Here is a 13,045-nt window from a genome sequence, read left to right as displayed (position 1 = left end):
AAACCCAAATAATGAGCTAGTCTTTGTACAGCTTTTTCCCTCTCGATCTTGTAGATTCCAGCCATTGTGACTGCCCAGAACTCTGATCTCTCCCCGCTCAGCTCAGTGGGAACACTGTGGTCTGCCTGGACGCCACTCACTGTGCTAGAGTCAGGGGAATGTCCTTAAGCAGACAGCCAGGAATTCACGCGACTTACCTCAGGAACTTCCCTTCTATTGGGGGGTGACTGTCTTGTGCTGCATTTTGTCCAGTGTCTAAAAGAAATTGCCTTACATGTATTTTGTCCAATTTTATGGTTAAGGTAGATAAGCTAGTCAGGTTGTAGTTACTCTGTTATAACTGGAAGTGGAAGTCTTAATCTCTGAACTTTATATACATACGACAAACCTGAAAATAATGAAGGAGGGCAAAGAGTATCAGCAGAAAGCTGACAATCCTAGGAGGTACCTAGCCTCTAGCTTGAATATCCGCTCATCTTCAAGACACAAAGATCATCTGCCAGCTTTGCTCAAACTATCTGAATACAGAGGAAACATCCAATGAGTGCTTTTTAGATGCAATGCTTATAAAGCATAAACATAGTATATATTTAGTAAATATTTGATAAACTAATGATAAGACATTATAACTTATACCATTTTCCATTTCTCAGCAATTCAAATAATCACCATGTACTGTGCTTTATGTCTTGTTTGGCTTTTCTGTAGGAAAACTTTGGACCTTATTGAGAAGAGGAAAACACTTAATAATTGGGCAGACGTCCTAGTGGCAGCCCACCAGAGCTCTACTGCCTTCAGACACTGTTCACACTCTCACCATTCATGTGTGTTCAGCATCTGAACTTGGCCCTGTGGCATAAAGACCCTGATGAAAGCTAATGTTTCTGTTTTCATGAAAATATTGAATCTAGGGAACACCTTAGAGGAAAAAAGCCTTTTAGGTAAGGTTGGTTTGGAAATTGGGAATGACCCAGCTTGTGCCTATATATATGTGGGCCTGCAATCAACTTCTGTGGTAGGAGTTGCCTACCTGAAGGGAAACTTTTTACGTAGGATTAAAAAAAATGATACTAATTTAAAAACAAATATTTTAAATATGTTCAAAGCTAGTGAAAGTAAAAATAAACTAATTAATATTACCCCAGTATTAAGAATTTAGCACACCTACAACCATCTGATCTTCAACGAACCTGACAAAAATAAGCAATGGGGAAAGGACCCCCTATTTAATCAATGGTGCTGGGAGAACTGGCTAGCTGTATGCGGAAAATTGAAACTGAACCCTTTCCTTACACCTTATACAAAAATTAGCTCAAGATGGATTAAAGACTTAAATGTAAAACCCAAAACTACAAAATCCCTAGAAGAAAACCTAGGCAATACTATTTGGGACATAGGCACAGGCTAAGATTTTATAATGAAAATACCAAAAGCACTTGCAACACAAGCAAAAGTTGGCGAACGGGATCTAATTGAACTAAAGAGCCTCTACATAGCAAAAGAAACTACCACCAGAGCAAATAGACAACTTACAGAATGGGAGAACATTTTTGCAATCTGTCCATCTGACAAAGGTCTAATATCCAGAGTCTACAAATAACTTAAACAAATTTACAAGAAAAAACCCCATTAAAAAGTGGGCAAAGGACATGAACAGACACATCTCAAAAGAAGACATACATACGGCCAACAAACATATGAAAAGAAGCTCAACATTGCTGATCATTAGAGAAATCCAAGTCAAAACCACAATGAGATACCATCTCACACCAGTCAGAATGGCGATAATTAAAATGTAAACAAAAACAAAAAAATGCAGATGCTGGCAAGGTTGTGGAGAAAAAGGAACACGTTTACACTGTTGGTGGGAGTGTAAATTAGTTTAACCATTGTGGAAGACAGTGTGGTAATTCCTCAAAGATCTAGAAGCAGAAATACCATTTGACCCAGCAATACCATTACTGGGTATATGTATCCAAAGTAATATAAATCATTCTATTATAAAGATACATGGATGTGTATGTTCACTGCAGCACTATTCACAATAGCAAAGACACAGAATCAATCCAAATGTCCATCAATGATAGATGGGACAAATAAAATACTGTATCTATATATACCATGAAATACTATGCAGCCATAAAAAGAACAAGATCTTGTCATTTGCATGGATATGCATGGAGCTGGAGGCCGTTATCCTTAGCAAACTAAGGCAGTAACAGAAAACCAAACACTGCATATTCTCACTTGTAAGTGTTAGTTGAATGATGAGAACACATGGACACATGGAGGGAAAAACACACACTGGGGCCTGTTGAGGAGTGGAGGGAGAGCATCAGGAAGAATAGCTAATGGATGCTGGGCTTAATATCTAGGTGATGGGATGATCTGTACAGCAAACCACCACTCCCCACGTTTACCTATGTAACAAACTTGCACATCCTGCACATGTACCCCTTAAAAGCTGAAGATAAAAAATTGTTTTTTAACGGTTTCTACCTGTAATCTCACTTTGGGAGGCTGATGCAGGAGGATCGCTTGAGCCCAGGAGTTTGAGACCAGCCTGGGCAACAAAGGGAGATCCCATCTCTACAAAAAATTAAAAATTGCTGGGCACAGCAGCTTACACCTGTAATCCCAGCATTTGGGGAGGCCAAGATGGGAGGATTGCTTAGAGTCCGGGAGATCAAGATCAGCTTAGGCAATATAGTGAGACCCTGTTTCTACAAAAAAATTTAAAAATCAGCCAGGTGTGTTGGTGCGTGCCTGTAGTCTCAGCTACCTGGGAGGCTGAGGTGGGAGGATCACTTGAGCCTGCGAGGTCAAGGCTGCAGTGAGCCATGATCATGCCACTGCATCCCAGCCTGGGTAACAGAGAGAGACCCTGGCTCGAAAAAAAAAAAAAAAAAAAAAAAGGACACACAATTTTCTTGATACAGTATATTGGGTCTTACGACCCAAGTGAAAGGATAATAAATTTTAAAAATATATAAATCAATGCAAATAAAGAGAATTGGAAAGTAGACAATTCTAGATGAAAGATTTCAACAAATTTTCAGAAGACAGAAAGCAAAAGCAGCAGCAACAGATGTAACGGGGTGGAGAAAGCCATGATGTAATTTGTGCAAAAGAGGATAGTGATGAAAAGTGAACTTGAGACTCAGAGCTGACAAGCACAAAAAGGGGCATACCAGCTTTTTGAACAGGGGTGTGCAGCTGTTCTACATATGGTTGTCTCATGGTTTATTAGTCCATATGTAGAACAGCTGCAACTCTTCATCTCCGGAAACTTCTGCAAAGAATTCCTAGCACTTACACCCCAAGCAAGGGTCCAACTTCTCATCTGATTCACCTTAGAGCAGAGGTCTGCAAAGTGGCTCAGTCCCTCTTCTTACAAATAAGGTTTTATTGAAATGCATTCTGTCTATTCGTTTATGTATTATCTATGGTAGAATTGCAAAGTTGCAACATAGACCTTATGGCCTGCAAAGCCTAAAATATTTTCTGGCCCTTTACAGAAAAAGTTTGCTGACCACTGCCCAGAGTAGAGCCTACCAGAGGAGCTTCACCTACACTCATAGCTTCAATAAATGTTTTAGTATCTTTCCCTAAACCTAAATAGACCATTAGGCATCCTAGATGCATGGAGAGAATCCTCATTATGAAAGGGAAAATCCAAATTAAATAGGCAAAATAATAGAGAAAATAACTCATGAAGAAATAAAAGAAATGGTTTTTAAAACTAATTGGTATGCTCAATGACAAAGGGAGCTCTATTCTCACATTTCTATAAGGTTATTTCTTTGGAAAAAAGAGAATTTACGTTTCTGATTGGTGAGTGGCAAGAGTTCAACATTGCCAGGTACGGTGGCTCACGCCTGTAATCCCAGCACTTTGGGAGGTTGAGGTGAGTGGATCACTTGGGGTCAGGAGTTTGAGACCAGCCTGGCCAACTTGGTGAAACCCTCTCTCTACCAAAAATACAAAAGTTAGCCAGGCAGAGTGGCATGTGCCTGTAATCCCAGCTATTCGGGAGGCTAAGGCACGAGAATCACTTGAATCTGGGAGGCAAAGATTGCATTGAGCAGAGATCGTGCCTGGGCAACAGAGTGAGACCTTGTCCCAAAAAACAAAAACAAAAGAAAAAAAAAAGAGTTTGACATCAATTGCTCCTCCCAGCCCAGCTCTTCTTTTTCTTTTTCTTCTTTTTTTTTTTTTTGAGACAGGGTCTTGTTCTGTCGCCCAGGCTAGAGTGCAGTGGTGTGATCATTGCCCACTGCAGCCTCTACCTCTTGTTCAAGTTATCCTCCTGCCTTGGCCTCCTGAGTAGCTGGGACCACAGGTAAACACCAACATAACACCAACATGCCTGGCTTATTTTTTTTTTTTTTGTAGTGATAGGAGTTTTACTATGTTGCCTCGGCTGGTTTCTAACTCCTTGGCTCAAGCAATTCTCCCATCTAAGCCTCCCAAAGTGCTGGGATTACAGGTGTGAGCCACCGTGCCCAGCCTGTTTCCATATCTTAAGTAAATGCAATACATATAGTAAAAACCAAGTGTATGTGACTCTATTCTTTCCCAACATTTGGGGCGTGACAAGTGAGGGGTAAGCAATTTTTCTTTCAGTAGTCTGGCTAAGTAGGTAAGTATCTGCCTTGCCAAATATCAACCCAGCAGATGCATCGCAAGGTCTAGATTCCGGGAAGATGGCAGCAAGCTTGATTGTGATTGCAGGTCCAGGTTACAATGTGTTCTGTATTCTGACTCTACTGATAATAAAGCTGTTAATGTTACCTCCATCTGCCTGGCTCCAGTTTATAATTTGAAACAGATCTCTAAGGAATAAGGCATGTGATTTCTCAGCCTACTTAATCCTGAACACATGATGATATGTTTGTTGGCTGTGACTTGAGCTCAGGCCCCCAAATGGCAAGTGAGAATTCTACTTTCTTTTTTTTTTTTTTTTTTTTGAGATGGAGTCTTGCTCTGTCACCAGGCTGGAGTGCAGTGGTGTGATCTCAGCTGACTGCAACCTCTGCATCCCAGATTCAAGCAATTCCCCTGCCTCAGCCTCCTGAGTAGCTGGGACTACAGGCACACACCATCATGCCCGGCTAACTTTTTGTATTTTAGTAGAGACGGGGTTTCACCATGTTGGCCAGGATGGTCTCGATCTCCTGACTTCATGATCCACCCGCCTGGGCCTCCCAAAGTGCTGGGATTATGGGCGTGAGCCACCGCACCTGGCTGAGAATTCTGCTTTCTAATCTAACAAACAGATATGAGAAGGTGGTATATTCATTCATAAAATAAGTTGCTGTATGAAGGGAGCAATCAGAGAACAAGAAAAAACCTTCAAAATTTTAAATATAGTTGTTATGAATTTAATATTAGAGTTAAAAGATAATGTTGGAAAACTCTCAAAGAAGACAGAGCCAAAAAGGAAAGAAAAAAAAAAAGAGCAAAAAACATAGCTGAGAAAGTCTAAAAGGAACAGTATCTACAGATTTAAGAGGACAAATAAACTAAAGGGGAGAAAATTAGTAAAGAAAATTCTCCAGAGCTAAGGATACAGATTAAATAAGCCTACAACATGCCCTGCAAAATGAATTTTATTAATTTTATCAAAACAATAGAGGTGTTTGTTGTCCTGGCTGGTTTTGAACTCTTGGCTTCAAGCAATCCTCCCACCTCGCCCTCACAAAGGGCTAGAATAACAGCTGTGAGCCATGGTGCCCAGCTGCAAAATGAGTTTTTAAAAAAAGATTCACATTAAGGGACATCATTGTGAAATTTTAGAATACTAGAAATACAAAAAATATCCTAAAGGCTTCTAGAGAGAGGAAACACAGATCGTATCAAAAAGAACAAAAATCAGAATTGTATCAGTCCACTTAACAGCAACAGCACAGGCTAGGAGATTCTGAGAAGCTTTCAAAGGGAAACTTTTCAACTTAGAATTCTAGACCTGGCTATCAATCATGAGAAAAAAGATGTTTTCACACATCCAATAATTCGAAAAGTTTGTCGCCATGAACCTATTCTTAGGAAGCTATGGCAGGATATGCTCAAGCAAACGGAGAATTTTAAGCTAAAAGGAGAAAGGTGTGGATTCCAGAGATGGACTCTGGATCCAGCCAGAAAAGGGGAAGGAAAAGTCTGGAACAACCTTGCAGCAGCCCTGGAAAACGAATCCACATTGATGCAAAACTAATGGGGAGGAGGGGCTGGGATAGGGGAGGAGGGGCTGGGATAGAGGAAGAGGGTGGGGGAAGACTCCAAAGAGTGAATGATATAAAGGAACATTCCAAACGAGTTAAAGTACATAAGAAAACATATACAAGAACATGTATTTATAGTACACTAAGTGTTGGCTCTGATTCAACAATATTTACCTAGTTTTACATTACATAAATGCTCATTAAATATGATATCCATATTGGGAGGAGAGGGGAAGGACATGAGAGCCAAGTCCTTATCTATCATTAAAAAATCAACAGATCGGCCGGGCGCGGTGGCTCAAGCCTGTAATCCCAGCACTTTGGGAGGCCGAGACGGGTGGATCACGAGGTCAGGAGATCGAGACCATCCTGGATAACACGGTGAAACCCCGTCTCTACTAAGAAATACAAAAAACTAGCCGGGCAAGGTGGCGGGCGCCTGTAGTCCCAGCTACTCGGGAGGCTGAGGCAGGAGAATGGCGTGAACCCAGGAGGCGGAGCTTGCAGTGAGCTGAGATCCGGCCACTGCACTCCAGCCTGGGCAAAAGAGCGAGACTCCGTCTCAAAAAAAAAAAAAAAAAAAAAAAAAAAAAAAAAAAAAATCAACAGATCATAATATAATTCAATATGTAAGGTCTAGTGTTAACAAATTGTTAACAGTAGATTCTTTAGAAATATAAATGACCCAAAGAAAGAGCAAAGAATTTTAAGTGGTTGCCTCTACAAAGGCCTGGATGGAGAGAGGTGGAATAAGGCATTCTTTCTTTAATCAGCAAAATCATACTGTTAAATAACATAAACTTTATTGAGTTAAAACCTTTCTTCATTAATTGTCTTGAAATTACTTTGAATTGTACAAATGGCAGAATGTTGACTTTTCAGTTGACTTTTTACAGTTATGCAGGAATCCACCTAGACTACTTTTCTCCTTTCTGGATGATGTAATATATTTAGATTTTTCACTTAAAATCATGGTTATTCCCTCATGGGCCATTCTCCAGAAGAACGAGGAGTAAGTCATGTTATCTCCTATGTGGATGCAATCCAGGAAAGCTTGCTTCACTCATCTAATTTTACTAAGGAAGTTCACACTTGTTATCTCCTTATTACAATTTAAATTATAATAACCAAAGATATGTGACTAATTTAACTTTCCAAACAAATGAGGCCACTACCCTCCCTCCACTACTACCACCCCCCAGCCCAAGTTATCATCATCTCTCACATGGAACACTATGACCCTGCTCCAATCATTCTATAGATTGTAGTCAGTGATCTTTTAGAAACACAAATTGAATTCTACAAATACAAATCCCTATTCCAGCCCCAGTATCTTAATCTCTTTAATGGCGCTCTGTTGTTCATAGGACATCCTTAACACGGCCTACAAAAGCATGAATTGGCCCCTTTTTCATTGGCTTCATCATTCTTCTCTCATTTGTTCTCTGCCATTCATAGGAACTGTGAAGCTTCTGAGGGCCAGGTGCTGCTTTATCCAGGGACTTTGTAAGTGCCTGGCCATCTGTTTGGGACACTCTCCCTGCTTCCCCCTCCCTTCAACTCTTTCCCCTTCATACTTTAAAGCTCAACCACCATGTCCCTAAGGAATAAAATGTGGGAGCAATTTTATTTTATTTTTATTTTTATTTTTTAGATAGGCTGGAGTACAGTGGTACATCACAGCTCACTGCAGACTCAACCTCTCTGGCTCCAGTGATCTATCTTCCTACCTCAGCATCTCGAGTAGATGGGACCACAGGCGCGTACCACCATGCCCAGCTAATTTTTGTATCTTTTTGTAGAGACAGAGATTTGCCATGTTGCTTAGGCTGGTCTTGAACTCCTGAGATCAAGTGATCTGCCCGTCGTGGCCTCTCAAAGTGTTGGGATTATAGGCATGAGCCACTGCACCCAGCCTGCAATTTAAAACAAAAATCATTTTCTATTTCTCAATAGTTCAGACATTATTTGGTATCTATTATGTCTATTGCATGTCCTGTTTTTTGTTTTTTTTTGAGACGGAGTCTTGCTCTGTCTCCCAGGCTGGAGTGCAGTGGTGCGATCTCGGCTCACTGCAAGCTTCGCTTCCCAGGTTCACGCCATTCTCCTGCCTCAGCCTCCCAAGTAGCTGGGACTACAGGCCCCCAACACCATGCCCCGCTAATTTTTAAAATATTTTTAGTAGAGACGGGGTTTCACTATGTCAGCCAGGATGGTCTCGATCTCCTGACCTTGTGATCCACCTGCCTCAGCCTCCCAAAGGGTTGGGATTACAGGCGTGAGCCACCGCGCCCTGCCTGCATGTCCTGCTTTATCTGAGAATGTTTCACTTGGAGAAGGAAGCCTTTCTGATCTCCCTCAACCATCCAGACTATGTCAGTGCTACATACTCTCCCGGCTTCTATTACTTTTCCTTTCAAGCACACATCTCAATTGTTATTAAATTGTGTACTTTATGGTCACTTCCTGTCTCCACTACTGGAATGCAAGTTTACTGCCAATGGGTCCAGCACAGCTCATAGTAGGCGCTCAGCAAATACGTGTCAAATGATGGAATCTGCAAAAACTAAAGATAATAAACCAGTGTCAATACCAAAGAAAGAATAAACCAATGTTTTAGCTCACAGGAAAGGAGTATAGAATGTAGCCTGTGATTCCTTGATCTCCTCAATGCACCTCTTCACTTTACTAATTCATTCCCAAGGTCACGCTCTGTACCTTGCACCCAGAACTGCTCTCGGAAATCTCTTACATCCCTTTCTCTGACCATATCATCTGATTAGTCCATATCTGCTGCTCGCACTCATACTTGCTCTCCCACTTCATGGAGACTTCTGAACCTTGATTCTTCCATTTTCTCTGAATCTAGTTCTTCAACTATACCCCCGGCAATCCCCGCATCCTGGCTTGGTACCATACTCAATTCTTTGTTGGGAGTTGAGTACCACTGGAGAAAAACAATACAATCATGCAGTTTGGCATCACCACAATTCTCTACATTGTAGCCAATTACTGATCTTTCTGAACTACCCTTAGTATTATGTTACCCCATTTAAAGCCCTTCCAAATTCTTGAATGTGACATTTTAAACGCTTTATTATTTGCTTCCCTTGCCAGCTTCCCCTCTCAGAATTTCAGTGCTCTATATAGTCATAGTTTAGCCGTTGGTAGCCTCCAAGATTCTCCCCTTGCTCTGTGCTGCTCCTATTCTACAGCTTACATGCTGTTGACTCTGAGTCCCCACCCTGGCTTCCCTACTCAAGTGTCATGCTTGTGTATATTCCCACCTCTGGACATCACCTGAATGTCCCACAGGCACTATCAACATATTTAAAATTGAACCTGGTAACTTAAGCCAGAGAAACCTAATAGCTATCCTTGTCCTGATGTTTTTATTTCCTAAATGCATTTGCAAATCACTCCAATCTTCATCCCTACTGCCATCATCATCCCAGTTCAGTCTCCATTTCTGAGACTATTGCATTAGTGTCCTCTTCTTGACACCCTTGTCTTTCCTCTATGTAGCAGAGTGAGCGTTCACCAACCCCTTGAGCCCTTCAATTGCCTACACATTAAAATGATCAAAATATGTCACTATATTACTAAAGTTATCAAAATTGCATACTTACCTCTCCTCTCTATAGCTTCATCTTTTGACATTGTACTACACGCACACCAGTTCCTCTACTCACTATGCTGCTCCCGCTTTCAGAATTCCAGCCCCCATCTCCCCACTTAACCCAACATTCTGATTCTCTCTCTAATCTATCTACACGAAACGTAAGTATAGACTTCTTTAAATAAGATTCCACAAAATAAGCTAAGTGATTTTGCTTACATTTCATTTCACACTTGTTTCAGAAACCCATGGCTTCAGACTACGACTATGTCTTTTGACTTCAAAGTTAATACTCTTTTTCACTAACCTAAGTTTTAGTTTTCTATGTCACGCCAGGTGGCGTAGAAAATAATTAAAACACAATAAAATATTATATTTTCCCTTCTCTACTTTCCCTTCTCTACCTAACAGGATGGTAGGCATCACAAACTCTGAGAACACAAAAAGTGGATCTTTTGAAAAGGCATAGAAAAAAAAAAATCAGTGAAATGTAGTCATTAAGTAGCCTACATTCAGATCTTAACAGGAGACTGAATAATAACTTCCCAAGATTAAATCTTCCTTATGGGAGACAAGAACCCAGTTTTGCTTTTGACTCTAGCAACAAGTAGGTATGCAGCTTGGTGATATCAATTCACCTCTTTGAGCCTTAATTTCACCTTCTTAACCTGTACTCAGTCCAGAGATTCATTAGATAGGCCAAAGATGGAAATGGGATGGGGATGACCATGAACCCCTTGAAATTTTATACACAATTCTAAATATGAACTCACTCTATTTTCTAAGGAGAGATTTCTCAGCTTTCATTATATTCTGAAAGGGTTAGTAAATTCCAAAGTGATTAAAAACATTTAGATTAACTTATTTCTCATTTCTCATATGACTGTATAAATACTTTTAAAACTATGGAATTGGAGATCCATTACTGGTTTACGTTTTATAACATACTTAGACCATAATGACGGACCTTTTTCTGTTCTTTGCTTCAGGATCTAAATCTAATAAGGTTAAGGCTAAATTATAATTCTAGGCATGTTATAATCAAGAAAAACTTACTCTGCTATTTCTTAGCAGATGAAAGGTCAATGTAAAGGGTGAGGCTACTATGTTTGATGAAGTAACACTAACTTCATTTCAAGTTCTATGTGATTGAGATTTAAACAATGACTGAAAAAAGTCACAAAAGGGCAAAATTCCATTCAACAAAAACGCTCTATCATTAAAACAAAAAACAAAAAACAAAAAACAAAACATAGCCTGTAGTCCACTTATTTCAAGCAGTATGTATTACAAAATTACTGACCAACAAAAGGAACTCTGATTATACGGCATCCTCCAGCACCTAGCTCCACTCCATTTCCTTACTTTAAATCTCCAACTGCCTGCATGGTTATTTGCCAACTCAAAATCAAAGGATTAAACAATGCTTATCACCATCTTCCTGAAAAGTGTACCTATCTCCGTACTTCATTATCTCTGTAGTGGTACTCTGTTCTAGTTATGTAGGCTCAAGCTACTTATGCATTTGAAAGAGGTCTAGTATCTCTCAAGCCTACAATAACTTCAGGTAAGAAAAATGATTAAAAATCAGAAAACAACTAGACTCTCCATTTAGAATCAACTACTTTCCTTTTTTTTTTTTTTGAGATGGAGTCTTGCTGTCGCCACACTGGAGTGCAATGGCGAGATCTCGGCTCACTGCAACCTCCACCTCCCAGGTTCAAGTGATTCTCCTGCCTCAGCCTCCCAAGTAGCTGGGACTACAGGTATACGCCACCATGCCCAACTAATTTTTGTAGTTTTAGTAGAGACAGGGTTTCACCATGTTGGCCAGGCTGGTCTTCAACTCCTGGCCTCGTGATCCGCCCACCTAGGCCTCCCAAAGTGCTGGGATTACAGGCGTGAGCCACCGTGCCCGGCCCCTAGAATCTACTTTCTTAAGAACTCAAGGAAAAATACTTGTGCTTTCAATAAAAAAAAATTTGCAAGGAATAAAAAGACATGAGAAAGCCTACAGAATAGGACCTAAACAATATGACATTTATGAGAAAATAAAAAATTTAAACACTTACTGGATATTTGACGTCAAGGGAGAATATTTAAAGATAACCTATTTATGGGGTGGGGTGCAGTGGCTCACGCCTGTAATCCCAGCACTTTGGGAGGCCGAGTTGGGTAGATTACAAGGTCAGGAGATCGAGACCATCCTGGCTAACATGGTGAAACCCCATCTCAACTAAAAATACAAAAAATTAGCTGGGCATGGTGGCGGCCGCCTGTAGACGCAGCTACTTGGGAAGCTGAGGCAGGAGAATGGCGTGAACCTGGGAGGTGGTGCTTGCAGTGAGCCGAGATCAGGCCACTGCACTCCAGCCTGGGTGACAGAGCAAGACTCCGTCTCAAAAAAAACAAAAAAACCAAAAAAACAAAAAACCTATTTATGGATAAAATAAAATGATGCCTGAGACTTGTTTCAAAAAGATAAGAGTGGAAAGAGGTGCATGGGGTACAGCTCAAATAAGTTTGGTCAGAAATTCAGAATCACTGAAACTGAGCAATGGGTAAATGAAGGTTCTCTTAAAAAAAGTAAAAATGATTTACAAAATTCTTATGAGAAGAAAAATAATTGTGTATACTGTACCACTCTCAGCAGTGAAGCCATATACAATTGGGGTCTTAAATAGGAAGAGTGGGTTGGTGGTACTCACATCATCATGCAAAACGCACAGGAACTTTATTACCACTTAGTCAACAGAGTACCAAACTGAGTTTGTTTGGTCAGTGACTTTCTATTACACCAAATCTGCATGTAATTGTTCCTCGGCTAGCACCAATAGGACGAAGAGTGTATTTTAGAAAAAAATTCAAGTGAAAAATTAGTATAATCAATTCATAATAAATGATGCCTAGGACAGAAATTAGCTATAGGACTAAACAAAACTTTGGTTTTAAAATGAGCAAGGCAAACAGCAAAAGGTTCAAACATGTAGGATTTTTATGGGGCAAAAATTACTATCAAGTGTTTCAAATTACATTATTTCAAGTGGGTAATCTGATGAGTTTTATATTTTGCAAAAGTAATCTTATTCCAATTATCCACATCCACAGTCCTGAAGATGCAGACCACCTGGACACAGGTATTGACAAGGATGAACTTTTCTGTGCAACTAAAAGTGGTGTGTAGGGAAGGGAGAACCACATACCT

This window comes from Theropithecus gelada, chromosome 6, assembly GCF_003255815.1.
Source record: "Theropithecus gelada isolate Dixy chromosome 6, Tgel_1.0, whole genome shotgun sequence".
Classification (NCBI taxonomy): Eukaryota; Metazoa; Chordata; class Mammalia; order Primates; family Cercopithecidae; genus Theropithecus; species Theropithecus gelada.
The sequence above is the reverse complement of the archived record's forward strand: the minus strand, read 5'-3'. Positions refer to the sequence as shown.